Here is a 15247-nt window from a genome sequence, read left to right as displayed (position 1 = left end):
CAAACAACAATTTTAAACATTTTAAATGTTATTATCATGATGCGGATGACATATACATGGTTGGATGCAATTTTTATGAAAATGTTGACATGAGCATGTTATGAAGCATTTGGTCACCATGGCGGAACGAAAGGGGTGCCACGGCAACGACAACGGAAATGGTGCCACGACAACATTCCGATGTTCCGACGACTCATCAAGATGTCGGTGCAAACAAAAGTGTGGATCTACGGAACATGCAAAACATGGTGGGTGATTTCGGATACCGGGTTCCCACGGGTCGACGGCGGTGCCAAACAAGGGAACAACTAGTGTTCACAGGCGGATACAACATCTAAACATGCATCTCATACAACATATGCTTTCGTTCACGAAAGGCCGTCTCGGCGGTTATACCTTCGAAGCGTGCATTTTTGGAACGGGTCGAGTTCACAGTGAAGGTAGACGTTCTCATGACGGTAGTGGAAGTAGTGGTTCATGTTTCGTAGTTGTGCAGAATCCGTAGATGTTCGGGCCATCGATGTACTTCACGGAAAAAAAAACCACGGTGATGGAGAGGTACCTATTGGCGGTAGTAGTTCTGGTGGCGAGCGTCGTCAAACTTGGCCGGTGTCGTGTAGTCGTACAGTTCAAGGGTAGCCGCTAGCGTTCGTCTTGGTACTTGGCACCATTGTGGTCTCGAGTACTTGACGGTTCCGGTCGGGACAGCAAACGTAGTCGACCTTGAAGATGTTTCGGTGCGGTACTTGGCGAACAAAAACAAGGCAGCACAAGGCGATCTTGGCGGACAACAAAGGGGTCGTGTTAGGCCAGCGGCTGGGCCTGGCATGGCCGGCTGGCCATGCACGGAGAAACGGTCAACATTGAAGGCGTGCGTGCATGCGAATCAAGCAGGCAGCAGCACTGCTCGTCCTCGGTCGAGGCCGAGGTGAAGTAGGCCAAAACGGTGGCAGGTCTTGCAGGGACAGCATGGGGAGGCGACGAGGACCTCCGGCGATGCGGCTGACAGTGGTGCGAGCGCATGCCAATAACGGATAAGTCCAGGGGAAGGGATCTCGGCAACAACGGTGCGGTCATGGCATCGGCGTCGGGGCTCCTGGGTGGTCGCCGTCGTTGGTGGTTGCCGGCTGCTGCTACTGCTCCGGCAAGGAGGTGGAGGCGCACAGAAGGCTCGGGAAGGGGAGGCCCGTCCTCGGGCGTGGCTATGCTCGCGCGTGAGGAGGCGTTAGGAGGTGGACGGCGGTGCGAGCACCCATGGCGAGGCAGAGAAGCGGTGGCGCGGGCATCGAGGGAAGTAGAGGCAACCGAAGGATCCGGCCGTGGCTGGAGGCAGAGGAGGTACGGGGCGACGGGGGCAGACTGTGCTCGGCGGCGTCGGAGGATGACGCTACGGCGCAGCCGGGGCAGAGCAGCGATGGAGCTGGAGGCCTACGCGCGGGATCGGGCGCTGTACGTGCTCAGTGTTGGGGAAGGAGGCGGTGCATCGGAGTGAGGGAGGCCGCGGAGGGTCGAGAGGGAGGAGGAGGTGATGGGGATCGAGATCGGGCACTGGGTTCTGGCGGCGCGAGGTGGAGACGAGGGAGAGGGAGAGATCGAGAGGAGGGGTCGGGCCTAGGGTTAAGACGGGGCACCGGCTGGGCTGCGGATGGGCCTTAGAGGTCAGCCCAGTGGAGAGGGAGATGAATAGAGGCCTGGACTAGTGGCATGCAACTGCTGGGCTTCTTCTCTCTTCCTCCCAACAGAAAAGAATAATAAGAAAATGGCAGAAAAGAAATAGCAAAAGGGCTTGGCAAAAATATGTAACATTTTTGTGGAACTTACTAGAGCAAAACCAAGCCAACTAAGACAGTTCCAACAATTTAAGAAAATGTCTAAATTCAATATTATTGAATTTAGACCAAATGAGTTAGAAGTGGACGTAGGAGTTAGAAGTGTCCAAAATGACGAACATTTGGCGGAGCTTGGGAAGATGACAAAAGAATTTATAGCAAGGTTGGAGGCCAGGAATTGAGAAGGAAAAGGCATGGAACTTAAACTGCAAGTGTATTATGGTTATTCCTAAAGAATGTAATATTTTATAATAGCGCCCTAATATTGGGAGGATATGTTATAAAGAGAAGTCACCGTGTGAATTCCCTCGATTTAAATGGATCAAGGATCCATGCAATTTACTTAGTTGAGTTTTAAAAAAGGGTTTGCATGATGACATGATGCAAAGATGAATGCAATGAACCAAACAAATCACACGACGAATCTCGGTATACATGGAAGGCCTATGAAGCGCCGGTCTTGGGGCGTCACAGCTCTCCTCCACTTACAAGAGATCTCGACCGAAGATCTAAGGATGGCACCGGGGAGAAACGTAAGAGGAAGAGGTAAGAAAAAGTTGCTTCTTGACAAATGAGTGAAACCAATGAACCTTGCGAGGTTGAAAACTTGAAAGAAGAACATGACAGAGTTAAACACAATGGGGAGCACTTCGGTAGAAAAGAGAAACAAGGAACACCATGTGAACCTTGGAGGTTGCAAAGCTATGAATTACGAGCACAATGGACAAGAAGGAATTGAAACCACTCTGGTTGAAACGAGATAAACAAGGAACAAGGAAGAACAAATTCGAACAACACTCCGGTTGAAAAGAGATGCAAAACTTGATAAGATGAAAAAAACTTGAGCATAGGACACAACACTCCTGCTGAACAGATAAGCAAGGAAAAGAACATGATATTTACAAAATGAGATGATGGGTCGAAGAGTAACATCACAATTCCTCCGGAACAAATGTAAGAATGGAATCAAAAGAACGGAGAAGAAAACAACAAGTTCTACCTGAAATGAATTTAGGAGAGCATCCTTAAAAACAAGGATTGAACGGAGTTGTTGGAAGATCAACAACAATAAGAATAAGCTTGTTCTGGGGTTATGGAAATAACTCAAAACTTAGAGGTGAATACAAGCCACTACGGAAAACAATTGATTGCTTAAGAGAAACATGGAGATGAAAACTCCTTCACCTAGAAGAGAAGGAGAAACTTGGATCATTGATGAGCACCACAAATAGCAACAACCCTTAGGACAGGCTTTAAGTGAAAACCACGCCAAGATAACTCCAAGGAAGAAATTATGGGTTGAGAAGAGCTCGTGCTTGCAGAAAAAAATGATGGGTTTAAATATCTCATTCTTGTGAATCATGAAACACGAAAGGAAATAGTCAAGAATGACATATCACCATCTCAAAAGATAAGGTAGAAAGAATTGCACTTCGAAATGCAAGAAGAAGAATAGTGGAACACCTCAAAACAAAACATGTGTTGAGCACCACATTTAATTTTGAGTATATCTTGGCGGATCATAACTTCAAGAGAAATCTTGAAGAGCAATTGAAGAATGAAAGGAATCCTTGACGAACCACCATGTAGAGCCTCTAGTAAGAACTCCGGTACTAAAAAGGATGATAGAAAGGAAGAGAAGTTGAAAAATACAAGGTGAAGCCTTGCACTGATTTAGATGGAGCTTCGCGACGAAATAATTGAGAGTGCTTGGAACTCCAAAAAATAACTGATGAAGCATCTCAAACCGAGAGTGTGATATGTCGAGAAACTCCGGAAAGAAATATGAATCACTTGGATGAAAGAAGAATACGAATTATGTTATGCGTATCCTTCATCAATTTAAATTGATGACAAGCAACGGATTTGGCGTACTACTTATTCTCTTTGCAAACTTGGTAAGGTCTTGATGGAGCCACCGGTGGGATTTGGAACAATGAATGAATTGATATGATAACGAAGGAAGAGAATTCTTGAACGAACCACCGTAAGAATTGAAAATAAAAGTAGCAAAGTCACAATTCACCGGGAAGAATTGGAAAATGAATAAAGATACTTGACAGAATTTAGATACATGAGAACGAATAGATCACGAGCTGACTAGAGAATACTTGAACGATGCACCGGAACAATTGGGGAATGAGAGCTGAACGTTGAGAATGAATAAATCCGAAATGATGGTCTTCATAGGAATAAAATGGAAAGAACTCATGAAATGCTTTAGATGGGTATGAAAAGAATTATCATGATTGGAAATGATTTGAGAGGATGGCATGAAGCTAGAACCACGAATCTTCAAGAGAACAGACCAAAATTTAGGGAAAACTCTTCTTCGGTCTTCAAAATTTGAGAATGACGATGAGAAACACCACCCTGAATTGTTGAGATACTCCGGGAGAATGACAAGAGAAGAGGTTGAGCCAACAATGAAATAATTTGAAATCAATCTTGGAAAAGCATCTGACTGATGAAATTCATTCTTACATCATACTTTGAAAAGAATTTGAGAATAACTCTGGAAAAAATTAGAAGAGTCATGTAAGATCCTGGGAAGAGACCTGTGGGTTAGGGACCACTCAAAAGAAACACCGTTGAATGATTTTTAAAAGAGATACTACACCGGTTGAATTAAGTGGCTTGAATGAGATAACAACCTTGAAATAGCATGAACGGATTAAGAATGGAAACACGAACCTTGAGAGATATCTTCTGCACACCGGAACAAATGAATAGCGAGAAGTGAACGATTCAGAGGTGCACCGGCATGGTAAAGCATTTGAATTAGGGAAAGGGGTATGATTGACACCGAAAGCTTGAATTGACTCCATGGGAGAAGAAAAGGGAATGAAGAATGATAAACTTGAAGCTCCTGAGCATCTTCCTGAGAATCATTGGATAAGAACATTGAAAGAAAAGAATGAAGAGACTTTACATGAATAAAATGGATAGTTGATTTGATATCTCTGAGTCCTTGAAGAAAAAGGGTGGGAGGGCGGGATAACAAAGGCAACTTGGACGGATGGAATGAACACCGTTTAGAAAACTGATAATCGATACTGCAAATGTGGAAGGGGTCAGCTTAACTTGAAGAGAATCATGCCGATTGGAAAAGAATTGGCATGACCATTCTGCATGATCAAAAGGATTAGTATTCCCATAGAAATATGGGAACACCGCTTAGGACAGGTATGGAATCAACACTTGACTTCGAAGTAACTCGAATACCACAACTCAAAACAAATCAAAGGATTTGACTTGCGGAATAAGCCAGAACAAACATATGATAGACCCCATATCGTATCATGTGTCTGTTGGAAAGAATTCCTACGTGATACTTGAATTTCCACCTATAAACTCCTGAAACTTTCTGGTTATGTAATCTGGTGTTGGGGATACAGGGAGGCACAATATATATCACACAACTAACAAGCCCTACGCTCCATTGTTGCCTTTCGTAGACGTAAAGTGGCTCACAATTTACTACACCACCAGTTGCAGGTATAGGTAATGCGATGTTCAAGACGCGAGAGCGATGTTTATGGTTTTGGAGTTCTTGTTCTGCTTCTTCTTTGTTCGAGGGATAGGTTCCTAGTCGGTAGCCTGGGCTAGCAGGGTGGATGTCGTTTGAGCTTTTGTTTGTGTTTCATCCGTAGCGAGATGTTGATCTTATGTATGATGTATTGTTCATGTTTCGTAGTTGTGCACAATCCGTAGATGCTCGGGCTGTCAATGTACTTCACGGAAGAAAGCCCACGGCGACGGAGAGGTGCATCTCGGTGGTAGTTGTTCGGGCGGCGAGCGTCGTCGAACTTGGCCGGTGTCGTGTAGTCGTATAATTCAAGGGTAGCCGCTAATGTTCGTCTTGGCACTTGGCAGCATTGTGGTCTCGAGTACTTGACGGTTTTGGTCGGGACATCAAATGTAGTCAACCTTGAAGATGTTTCGCTTCGGTACTTGGTGAACCAAAACAAGGCAGCACAAAGGCGGTCTTGGCGGACAACAAAGGGGTCGTATCAGGCCAGCGTGTAACGCCCCGAGACCCATGTGCCATGTGTCCTCCAGTTATTCACTGTTGTTTCTTTGCCATTGCTTGCGTGTCATGCATTGCATATCATGTCATCATGTGCATTTCATTTGCATACGTGTTCGTCTCATGCATCCTAGCATTTTCCCCGTTGTCCGTTTTGCATTCCGGCGCTTCTATCTCCTCCGGTGGTCCTTTCTACCTTCCTTTCGTGTGTGGGGGTTAAACATTTCCGGATTGGACCGAGACTTGCCAAGCGGCCTTGGTTTACTACCGGTAGACCGTCTGTCAAGTTTCGTACCATTTGGACTTTGTTTGATGCTCCAACGGTTAACCGAGGGACCAAAAAGGCCTCGTGTGTGTTGCAGCCCAACACCCCTCCAATTTGGCCCAAAACCCACCTAAACCTCCTCCATCATCTCGGTCGTTCGATCATGATCGCGTGGTCGAAAACCGCATCTCATTTGGAGCTTCCTAGCTCCCTCTACCTCTATAAATAGACCCCTTCATTTTCGTTTTCAGATCTTTTCCCTGAAACCCTAAAACTCCTCCCTCAGCGCCGCCGGACATGTCCGTCTCGTCGGCGGACGCGTCCACCGCCGCCGGCCACATCGCCCCCTCCAATGGGAGCGTGCCACATCAGCACCATCGCCGCCTCCAACCACCTAGACGCCGCCACTTGTCACTGCCTCCCTCTCCCCCACCGGCGCCACCGAGGCTCACAATTCACTCCTCTCCATCCACCCTGGGAGCACGAAGATGTATCAGGACCTCAAGCAGGCTTATTGGTGGACTCGAATGAAGTGCAAGATTGCTCAGTTCATAAATGAGTGTGATGTCTGCAGAAGAGTGAAGGCAGAACACCAAAGGCCAGCTGGTCTCCTCCAACCTCTTGCCATTCCAGAATGGAAGTTTGACCACATTGAGATGGACTTCGTGACTGGGTTTCCAAAGTCCAAGCGTGGCAATGATGCTATATTCGTTGTCATCGACAAACTCACTAAAGTGGCTCACTTTCTGCCTATCAAAGAGTCTATCACTGCAGCTCAATTGGCGGAGCTCTATACCTCTCGGATTGTCTCGCTGCACGGTATTCCTCAGGTGATCTCTTCAGACCGTGGCAACATCTTTACCTCCAAGTTTTGGGATTCTTTTCAGAAGGCCATGGGCACCAACATCCGTTCAGCACAGCTTTCCATCCTCAAACTAGCGGTCAAGTCGAGCGTGTCAACCAGATTCTTGAAGATATGCTCAGGGCTTGTGTGATCTCCTTCGGCATGAAGTGGGAGGATTGTCTTCCATATGCTGAATTCTCCTACAACAACAGTTTTCAAGCAAGTTCGGGAAATGCCCCATTCGAAATTCTGTATGGCAGGAAGTGTCGTACCCCTCTCAACTGGTCTGAAACCGGTGAACGTCAACTTCTGGGAAATGACTTAATCACAGAGGTAGAGGAAATGTGCAAAGTCATTCGAGATAACCTCAAAGCAGCGCAATCGCGCCAGAAGAGCTACTATGATAGTAAGCACTGTGATTTGGCTTTCGAGATCGGAGATCATGTTTACCTCCGCGTCTCTCCAATGAAAGGTACTCGTCGCTTCGGTATCAAAGGGAAGCTTGCCCCTAGATATGTGGGACCTTTCAAGATCGTCAGCAAGAGAGGCGATCTCGCCTATCAACTCGAGCTTCCTTCAAACTTTGCAAATGTGCATGACGTGTTCCATGTATCTCAGCTCCGCAAGTGCTTCAAGACACCTGATCGCACCGTCAACTTTGAAGACATTGAGCTCCAAGAAGATCTCTCTTATCGTGAGCACCCCGTTGCTATTCTTGAAGAGACTGAATGCAAGACTGGCAATAAGTCAATCAAATTCCTCAAAGTCAAGTGGTCACACCATTCCGACCGTGAAGCCACCTGGGAACGCGAGGATCACCTCCGTTCTGAGTACCCGGCGTTCTTCCAGTCCTAGATCTCGGGACGAGATCCTCTCGTAGTGGTGGAGTGTTGTAACGCCCCGAGACCCATGTGCCAGGTGTCCTCCAGTTATTCGCTGTTGTTGCTTTGCCATTGCTTGCGTGTCATGCATTGCATATCATGTCATCATGTGCATTTAATTTGCATACGTGTTCGTCTCATGCATCCGAGCATTTTCCCCATTGTTCGTTTTGCATTCCGGCGCTTCTATCTCCTCCGGTGGTCCTTTCTACCTTCCTTTCGTGTGTGGGGGTTAAACATTTATAGATTGGACCGAGACTTGCCAAGCGGCCTTGGTTTCCTACCGGTAGACCGCCTGTCAAGTTTCGTACCATTTGGACTTCGTTTGATGCTCCAACGGTTAACCGAGGGACCGAAAAGGCCTCGTGTGTGTTGCAGCCCAACACCCCTCCAATTGGGCCCAAAACCCACCTAAACCTCCTCCATCATCTCGGTCATTCGATCACGATCGCGTGGCCGAAAACTGCACCTCATTTGGAGCTTCCTAGCTCCCTCTACCTCTATAAACAGACCCCTTCATTTTCGTTTTCGGATCTTTTCCCCGAAACCCTAAAACTCCTCCCTCAGCGCCGCCGGACATGTCCGTCTCGTCGGCGGACGCGTCCACCGCCGCCGGCCACATCGCCCCCTCCAATGGGAGCGTGCCACATCAGCACCATCGCCGCCTCCAACCACCCAGACGCCGCCACTTGTCACTGCCTCCCTCTCCCCCACCGGCGCCGCCGAGGCTCGCCGCGGCCCGCGGGAGGCCCGCCCGAGCCGCCCCGGGCCCAAGCACCCCGCACCCCCGACCGAGTCGCCCGCCGCGCCTCCCCTTCATCCCCGCCGTCTCGGGTGCTTCGCGCCGCCACCGACCGTCGCCGGAACGCCGCCGCAGTGCTGCGCCGGACCTGGCTCCGGTCACCGCCGAGCTCGCCGGAGTCCGCCGCCGTCGCCCCTTCACTTCCCAGCCGCAGTCCAGGGGCGCTTCTGCCTCGATCCGCCCAAGGGAGGAGCCCAATTGCCGCCCGGTCCCAGATCCGGTGATGCCCGCCGCGGTTCCGGCCATCCCCGTCGCCGGCGACCTCTCCTTCCCACTCCAACCGCCTCCCCGTGCCCTTTCTCCGGCGAACTCTGGCCAGATCCGCCGCTGCTTTGAAAACCGTGCGAAACCCTAGATCTGGAGGTGAAATTTCACTAAGTCCCTGATATTTCCCGATTCGAATGCCATTGTTCATGATGTCGTAACTTTGCATCCATAGCTCCGATTCATGCGTGGAGCATATCAAAATATTCGTCTCAGAGAGTACATCATTTCATCTCATTGCATCATTTTCATTTGAGTTTATCTTGATGCCCGAAATGCTGTTGGAAGAGTGCTATTTGAGTTAATTGTCAGATCTGCTGCTCCATATAGCTATTTATCATTTTTGCCATGATTAATGTGTGCATGATATGCCCCTGAGCTCTACATGTGTTTTGTTATATGGTTTTCCATCTTTCCAGAGGTGCAATCCATGTATTTTTGTGATGTGTGTGGTGACTAGCACAAGCTTGCAAAGTGGTGCATTCGTTAATGCTGATTTCAGGGACTTAGCAATTTCACCAAGTCCTTGATCTGTTTTTGTCAATATGCCATATGTTCATGTTGTTTCCTAGTGATCCGTGCCTTGTTTGAGGATGATCAGTAAGGATGTTTTGTTAATCTTGTGGTGCTATATCCATCCATGTCTTTGTTTGCAATTATGGAGCACCCTAGCTTGAGTCAATCGAGCTCTACTTTTGATATTTCGTAATTCCTGGCAGATTGTCTACTTGTTAGCGATTTTGCCGAGGATGTTGTTGTTGATCCGTGCATGCTATGTTGTTGTTCTTTCCATGTCTAGCTTATATAATGTGTATTATTGATGGGTGTATGCTTAGATTGTCATGACTTTCTCTGTAGTGAGTGCATCGAGCTCGTTAACATGCCTACTCGTTAAGATATTTGCATGCTCCAGTTTTTCTCTAAGTCTGAGATCTGTTTATGTTTTTGCCATGTTCACATGCTTGCAATTGTATTTTCTGATCCCTTTTGGCTCAAGGTCACTAAGGGACTTTTGTTAAGCTCTTTGAGTAGCTCCATTCCATGCCTTGCTTTGCCATGTTAAGTTCCTGTAGCATATAGTTTTCATGCTCCAAAGTGTGCTACCTGATCTGAAATTCCAGACTAGTGCTAATTTCACGAAGTCTGAAACCTGTTTACCAATTGCACTTTTGCCATGCTTGTTTGAACCTGTTAATGGATGAATTGGCCGTAGCTCAGTGTTCATATTTTGTCAAGCATTATGAGTGGATTCCTGCCATGTATTTTTTTGCCATGTTGGGGTGCTGTAGAATATTTAACTTGTTGCATTTAGATGGCCACTTACTGTTTATCGCAGACCGATGTCATATTTGTTTTGCATGCCATTTCCAAACCGTGCATCCGATTCCGGCGATTTTTATATCGATTTCAACTGAAATCACCTCACCTTTCAAGTGGAAATCTTGGATTTCCAAGTTGAGGCCTGGTTCAATCATTCCTTTGAAAATCATGCATATGCACCGCATACCGCATCCCGCATATCATACCATGTTCATGTGTTGTTTGTTTACTATGTTGTGTGCTTCTTTTCGGTGTTTGCTTCTTCGGGTTGGATACGGTAACGTTGTGTTTGTGAGGACTCGTTCTTCTTACTTGCGGGATTTCAGGCAAGATGACCATACCCTTGAAATCACTTCTATCTTTGCTTGCTAGTTGCTCGCTCTTTTGCTATGCCTGTGCTACGATACCTACCACTTGCTTATCATGCCTCCTATATTGTTGAACCAAGCCTCTAACCCACCTTGTCCTAGCAAACCGTTGTTTGGCTATGTTACCGCTTTGCTCAGCCCCTTTTATAGCGTTGTTAGTTGCAGGTGAAGATTGAAGTTTGTTCCTTGTTGGAACATGGAGATGTTGTTCCTTATTGGAACATGTTTACTTGTTGGGATATCACAATATATATTATTTAATTAATGCATCTATATACTTGGTAAAGGGTGGAAGGCTCGGCCTTATGCCTTGTGTTTTGTTCCACTCTTGCCGCCCTAGTTTCCGTCATATCGGTGTTATGTTCCCGGATTTTGCGTTCCTTACGCGGTTGGGTAATAATGGGAACCCCTTGACAGTTCGCCTTGAATAAAACTCTTCCAGCAATGCCCAACATTGGTTTTTCTATTCGCCACCTAGCCTTTTCTTTTCCCTTGGGGGTCGCGCGCCCAAGGGTCATCATTATTTTAAACCCCCGGGCCAGTGCTCCTCTAAGTGTTGGTCCAACTTGTCAGCCGCCGGTGGCCACCAAGGGCAACTCTGGGTTGGCCTACCTGAAGTTTAGACAATCCGGTGTGCCTTGAGAAAGAGATATGTGCAGCTCCTATCGGGATTTGTCGGCACATTCGGGCGGTGTTGCTGGTTTAGTTTTACCTTGTCGAAATGTCTTGTAACCGGGATTCCGAGTCTGATCGGGTCTTCCCGCTAGAAGGAATATCCTTCGTTGACCGTGAGAGCTTGTGATGGGATAAGTTGGGACACCCCTGCAGGGATTTGAACTTTCGAAAGCCGTGCCCACGGTTATGGGCAGATGGGAATTTGTTAACGTCTGGTTGTAGAAAACCTGAAGTTGAACTTAACTAAAATACATCAACCGCATGTGTAACCATGATGGTCTCTTTCCGGCGGAGTACCAGAAGTGAACACGGTGTTGGAGTTATGCTTGACGTAGGTTGCTATAGGATCACTTCTTGATCATAGTTCTTCGTTCGTGCCTTGCCTTCTCTTCTCGCTCTCTTTTGTGAACAGGTTAGCCACCATATATGCTAGGCGCTTGCTATAGCTCCACCTCATACCTTTACCTTACCCATAAGCTTAAAATAGTCTTGATCATGAGGGTGCGAGATTGCTGAGTCCCCATGGCTCACAGATACTTCCAAACCCAGCTTGCAGGTGCCGATGAGTCCGTGCAGATGACGCAACCAAGCTCAAGGAGGAGCTCGATGAAGATCTTGTCCTTTGTGTTGTTTCGTTCTAGTTGATCAGTAGTGGAACCCAGTCGGGACGATCGGGGATCTGTGTAGCTTTTGGGGTAGTCCTCTTTTATTTTGGTTTCGTAGTCGGACTTTGATTGTATCTGGATGATGTAATGCTTTATTCATGTAATTGTGTGAAGTGGCGATTGTAAGCCAACTATGTATCCTTTTCCCCTTATTGTATTACATGGGTTGTTGTGAAGATTACCTCACTTGCGACATTGCTTTCAATGCGGTTATGCCTCTAAGTCGTGCTTCGACACATGGGAGATATAGCCGCATCGAGGGCGTTACACAGCGGCTGGGCCTGGCATGGCCGACTGGCCACGCGTGGAGAAACGGTCAACGTGGAAGGTGTGCGTGCATGCGAATCAAGTAGGCAGTAGCACTGCTCATCCTCGGTCGAGGCCAAGGCGAAGTAGGCCAAAACGGTGGCAGGTCTTGCGGGGACGACATGGGGAGCCGACGAGGACCTCTGGCAACGCGGCTGACGGTAGCGCGAGCGCACGCCAAAAACGGATAAGTCTAGGGGAAGGGATCTCGACAACAGCGGCGCGGTCATGGCATCGGCATCGGGGCTCCTAGGTGGTCGCCGTTGAGGGAGTCCTGGACTAAGGGGTCCTCGGGCGTCCGGCCTGTTAGCCATGGGCCGGACTGATGGGCTGTGAAGATACGAAGACCGTAGACTGCACCCGTGTCCGGATGGGACTTTCCTTGGCATGGAAAGCAAGCTTGGCAGCCAACTATGTAGATTCCTTTCTCTGTAACGACCTTGTATAACCCTAGATCCCTCCCGTGTCTATATAAACCAGAGGGCTAGGTCCGTAGATAGGTCGAATCCTCATAATCATAGCCAAACTAGACTTTTAGGGTTATTCATTACGATCTCGTGGTAGATCAACTCTTCTAATACTCATATTCATCAAGATCAATCAAGCAGGACGTAGGGTATTACCTCCGTAGAGAGGGCCCAAACCTGGGTAAACATCGTTTCTCCTGTCTCCTGTTACCATCGACCTTAGATGCATAGTTCGGGACCCCCCACCCGAGATCCGCCGGTTTTGACACCGACATTGGTGCTTTCATTGAGAGTTCCACTGTGACGTCGATGACAGGATCGATGTCTCGCCTTGTTCTCAAGGTTAATATCACCACCGGAGGAACGCTGGCTCCAGGCCAAACCCTCCGGCTGGGCGGCTTTACCATGACCGCCCGTTCGGTCGTTAAGCCGATGATTACCTCTCGGGTCATCGAAAACCCCCTTCGTATCGACTTTGAACAATCCAAGCAGATGGATCAAGCAGAGCTTTCGTCCTTAAATGAGCTCCTAGATCACATCGCCGCCCTGGGGGTCGCTATAGACTATGATCGAATTGGGTTAAACCCGATCAGAGAGAAATCAAATCTCCACCAATCACCCACAAGATAGAGGTAGTCGAGGAGCGAGTCGACAACTCTTCCTCCACACTAAGGACAGACTATGTCCGGATCTCCTGTCTCGAAGAGCCAGACACCTACCTGCGAGGAGATGCATCCTGCCCTCCGAACATAGAATCACACGACGGGCCTAAGAAATCAGTGGATATCCTGGAGCCCGATCTGTTAAGTTCGGAAGACCTTCAGACTCCGGATCCAAAACTGGGCCAGGGTTCAGATTTAAATCCACCCACCCACCCGAATACAAGCGCTCTCATGAGCATACAACAGCAGTCTCAGGAAACGGTCCACCACTTCTGGGCCAGATTCCTTCTTGTCAAAAACAAGATCAAAGATTTCCGCGACGAGGAAGCGATCTCATTGTTTTGCAACAATTGCAGGGATGAAGGAATCCTCAACGCCATCAACCGCCGTCGCATCCTACACTTTGTTGACTTGGTAACTATCGTACAGAAGTACAACGCAATGGAAAGCGCCTGGAAAACTCAAGCATCCCGTTGGGAATCATCGGTCCCCACTCAACCCCTCATTCAGGCGAAAAGGGCGCACCCTTGCAACACGCCCGGTTCAATAGTAAAGAAATATAAGTCCAGTACGGGGCGCGGAACCGTTTTGGAAGGATGGCAAAATACACGCAACACCGGATAACATACCAACACATAGCCTTAGAGCATGTTGGATACTCCGGCAAGTGGCCAAGAGCGGCGAGGATATCCTCACCAAGAATAACCCAGAACAACACCCCAGAGGACAACGACCCCAAAGTACTGATGGTCTTCGAGACATTTGCCTCAAAGAATAGGCGCAAAAGAGCACTACGCGGACTCGCCGAAGTCTATCAAATAGCAGCAATAAACCCTTGGAACGACAAGGCTATAACTTTTAATGCCAGTGACGAACCAAAATACAGGACATTCTGAGCACCAGCCACCTTGGTCCTCAGTCCAATCGTGGACGGCTTTCGGCTCACCAAGGTCCTTATGGATGGCGGCAGCAGACTAAACCTCATCTATGAAGATACACTCCACAAAATGGAAATAGACACGAGCCGCATTGAGCAAAGCAGCACGACCTTTCGAGGAATTATTCCAAGTTGGGAGGCGCGGTGTGCGGAAAAAATAACACTCGACGTGGTATTCGGTACGCCGGAGAATTATCGGTCCGAAGAAATAACCTTCCAAGTGGCCCCTTTCAACAGTGGATATCACGCCCTTTTGGTACAGGAGGCATTTACACGCTTCCAAGCTGTACCTCATTACGGGTACATGAAACTTAAGATGCCCAGGCCTAAAGGCATAATCACTCTCACCAGTGATCAGGACATAGCACTCCGCGCCGAAAATAAAACTGCATCCTTGGCCCTTGAGGCATTATCTGAAGCCCTCGCAGCCAAAGAATTAACCGCACTGCGCTCCACGGTGGATAGGGATGATGTGATCTTAGACAAACGCCCCAAGTCCACCTCCTTTAAGCCAGTGGAAGAAATAGTCAAATTCCAGGTCCATCCAACGGACCCCAAAAAGATTGCATCTATTGGGGCACAACTAGACCCAGCGGTCGACGCGGCGCTAAGGAATTTTCTTCGCAAAAACTGGGATATATTCGCCTGGCACCCTTCTGACATGCCAGGTATCCCGCGCAAACTGGCCGAGCACAACCTCAACACATTAAAGGGATACAAAACAGTCAAAAAAAACACTGCGGTGCTTTTCCGATCCCAAATGTCAAGCCATGGGAGAGGAGCTAGCCAAGCTAATCGAGGTCGGATTCATTAGAGAAATAAAACATCCGGACTGGCTGGCAAACCTAGTGATGGTACCAAAGAAGGATAAATCCTGGTGCCTATGTGTCGATTTTAAAGACCTCAATAAGGCTTGCACTAAGGATCCCTTC

Source organism: Triticum urartu, chromosome 5A (assembly GCF_056163025.1).
Source record: "Triticum urartu cultivar PI428250 chromosome 5A, HENAU_Tu73, whole genome shotgun sequence".
NCBI lineage: Eukaryota > Viridiplantae > Streptophyta > Magnoliopsida > Poales > Poaceae > Triticum > Triticum urartu.
This window is presented reverse-complemented; position numbering follows the sequence as displayed.